At 57.3% G+C, this 3,362-nt stretch overlaps 1 protein-coding gene across 1 annotated transcript in view; it reads left to right on the top strand.

Moving 5' to 3' along the window:
* The first annotated feature begins 139 nt into the window (after positions 1-139).
* TSPAN14 (tetraspanin 14) overlaps positions 140-3,362 on the top strand; it is a 53,097-nt gene continuing 49,874 nt past the window's right edge. Inside the window, exon 1 of the mRNA XM_043476232.1 lies at positions 140-271. The gene's annotated coding sequence lies outside the window, so the exon portion shown is untranslated. The remainder of the gene's footprint in view (positions 272-3,362) is intronic.

Here is a 3,362-nt window from a genome sequence, read left to right as displayed (position 1 = left end):
AAGGCCGGGCGGGGCGGGGCGGGGGCGGGGCTATCGGCGGGGGCGGGGCGCGGAGGGCGGTGCCGCGCAGGGCGGCCCAGGGAAGCGGCGCCCCTTTCTCAGCAGCCACCCGGCGCCGCGCCCCCGGCCCCGCCCTCCGCGCCCCGCCCCCGCGCTCGGACGGCCTGAGTCGCGCCCTACCGCCCCGCGCCGCCGAACTTGCTCTAACTTCCTTGGCCGAGCCCGGCCGCGTCGCTGCTGTCGCCGCCGCCGCCGCCGCCACCGCGCCCGGGTGAGTAGAGCGCCGAGCCCCCGCTGGAGCGTCGGGCCCTGCCCCCCTCATTGTCTGAAGCCGATCCCCCCCTGCTCCCCCCAGCGCCCTCTGGGGACAAGGACTGATCCCCTGGTCCAGGGTCGGTCCCTCCTGCGCCCTCGCTCCTGCCCCGGGGCGGCCCGGCGGCCAGCGCTGGCTTTGTCTGCTCAGATCGCCCGCGACGGGCTGAGGCCTTGGTCCGGACCCCGCTGAACCGAACTCGGGCGCCGAGCGGAGTGAGAGCCGCAGCGGTCGACCCGGCTGGCGCTCGGGGTTCTGTCGCCCTCGCCCTGTCCGCGTTGCCGGACGGGTGCCTGCTGGGGCGGGCGTGGTGGGAGCACTCGGGGAGGGAGGGGTCAGATCGCCGTGGTCCTGGGTTCTGCTCCCCTCCCCAGCCGCGAGCCTTGGGATGGGCACTCCTTTCGGTTCCGCCACGGACCCTCGGCCGCCCGGAGCTCGGGCTAGAGGGTGGAGGGTGGCGCCGACCGGGGAGGGCGGTCCCCTCCCCTGCCCCGCCGCAAGTGTGCTCCCAGTCGCCCACCCTGGCCCTAAGTCCCATTCTGCCCGTCACGGATTTGGGGCGGCCGGAGTTTGAGTAGGTGGTGATCCTGCTTCTCCGTGTTGGTCGTTTGGGGTTGTGCTTGGGAGCAAACCCAACTCCTGATATAACTGGAACTTCGGTCGAGTTGGGTCTGTGGCTGTGGAGTTCGTCCGTCCCGGGCCGCTGCTCCTTCCCGGTAGGGGTGGTGGTATTGGTAGGTAGGGTGTGTGCGTGTATTTGTGTAGGGACTTGTGCATCGGGACCGCTGGGACAGGAATCCGGGGGAACACGAAGTTGGTCTCTGGCTGGAAGCAGTCAGTGCTGTTGGGAGTCGTGGGGAAGCGACTGGCCCCGGTGCTGGCCTGGCAGCTGGATCCCGCAGCAGTGTACCACTTCCCAGGCTGTCCCTGGTGGTGGGGTCTAGGGGCATCAAGTCAACCTGGGCCCTAAGTGCAGGGCATTGCACTGGAGCCTGTGCAGGTGTGCTCTCTGAACCACAGTCAGCTCCAGAGGATTCCTCCCCTCTTCTGAGAAGAGGGTTGCCCTCCCTTTGATAAAAGTGGGTGGAGCTGCTTGCCAAACCCTTCAGGGTAAGCTTTACCCTTCCTTGACCTCAAGGTAGAGGAACTTAGTGCCTGCAGAGTGCTTGGGTCACCCTACCCTGTTGGTGAAGCGAAAGCTGGCGCCTTGGTCATCAGAGCACCCCAGCACCCCTACATCACCTCTGTCGTTCAGTAAGCCCTGTGGAAGGCCGAGTGCCCTTGTTTCCAGGGATCCTCCAAGCATCCTCAGAATGAAACACATACTCCTCTGTGATGGCCCCACATGTCCTTCCTGCTCCTCTCTCTGCTATCTCCAAGCTTTGTCTTATCTTGAGGATCCATGATGTCTGGGGGTCAGGCCTTGGAAGCCCAGGCTACTAGATGGATTTCCCCTCCTGTCTTCCTGCGTCCTCACATCTCTGAACTCCACTGTTTGAACCACTAAAGATGGTCTTCAGTTCATTCAACAGAGTGTGGTTGAGAATCTGTGGGGTGCCAGGCGTTGTTGCAAGCACTGTTCTAGGCTCACAGCTCCCTGATTGGCTGTCAGTTCTATGAGGTCTTAGAACCTAGGCTGGACATGTAGTAGATGCTCTGTAGTGTTTATTAATCTGAACTTAATCTCAGCTTAGCAGCACTGTTCAGGCACCCGAGTTCAAGCCCACTGGTGTGTCCTGAGGTTTGTAGCTGCCTCTAGCAAGAAAGGGCAGGGAAACGAAGGAACCACAGAAGGGTTGACTGCTTAGGAAAGTTCCATCCTTTACCAGCTGGGTAGCTGTGCAAATCTCTGAGGACGGGTGAGGGTGCCTCCCATCCCTCCCATCCCACATTTGGGAGTGGGAGGACAGAACACATTCTCCATGGGGGAGGGGAGGGAGCTCTGCCCTGTAGGTCCTGGTGGTAGTGAAGTTTCCATAGAGGCTGGGAAACTGGGAGTTCTGGACGCTCTGGGTTGTGGAAGCATTTCCTGAGGCCTCACGCTAGGTTACCTTGTGCTAAGGGATTTGACTTCAACTTTTACCGAGACAGAATTCAGCTTGGCAATGCTTACAAAATGCCATTGTGCCAGTCCTGGGAAACCTTTGCCGGATTTAAAAACTGGAAGAGTTACGAACAAGCTTATAGCAATTACATGGAATGTTTAAATGTGTAGTAATCATGTTTATTAAGACTTAGTGTTCATTGAGACATATCACATACTATCCAAGAAACTTTATTTGTATTCATTCATTTAATCCTTGAAACAACACAGTACAGTGGGTAATGTTAATGTCCCACTTTACAGATGGTGAAACCGTGGCCCAGAGTGGTCACCGAGTGAGTAACTTGCTTAAGGTCTGAATGTAAACTGGGTTTTCTCATATCTAATTAGATAAATTAGATAAAGCATCCTTTCAGGGTGATTCAAGTTGATTGGTACACTGAAGAGCCTGGCCCACAGAGGAGCTAGTAAATTCTTCAGTGCATGTTCCTTATATTCTCTGCTTCTGAAGGCATCTCATCTGTCTGGGCACAAAGCAGGTGTCTCTGAACCCCTGCTGGTTGACTGGCAATGTAGCTTTTATCTCCCTAAGGCCAGGGAATGGGAAGACCAGCACTACCATGCACAGAAGATTGGGGAGTGAGTCATTGCCTGTAGCTGTCTAGATAGATCAGGGTTTGCCGTGGTAACAATCCTCAAATCTCAGAGGCCTAAAGCAATGAAGGATTATTTCTTACTCACACCACATCCATCGCATATCTGCTTTATGTTGTTCTCACCATGGGACCCATGCTGATTAATTGGAACGTTCCTGGTCATTTGCACCTGGAGACAGGGAGCACCGTGAATCTCACCCTGGCTCTTAAAGCTTCCACCTAGAAGTGGCATTTCAGTAGCCAAAGCAGTCATATATGGCCATACTTCCCTGCAGGGTGGGGAGCAAAAGAGGACTGGAAACATTTGGGGAAAAGCACTGATGCCTGCCACCTGCCCAACACTGTGCAA

Source organism: Cervus canadensis, chromosome 8 (assembly GCF_019320065.1).
Source record: "Cervus canadensis isolate Bull #8, Minnesota chromosome 8, ASM1932006v1, whole genome shotgun sequence".
In the NCBI taxonomy this organism is placed as follows: domain Eukaryota; kingdom Metazoa; phylum Chordata; class Mammalia; order Artiodactyla; family Cervidae; genus Cervus; species Cervus canadensis.
This window is presented reverse-complemented; position numbering and strand designations above follow the sequence as displayed.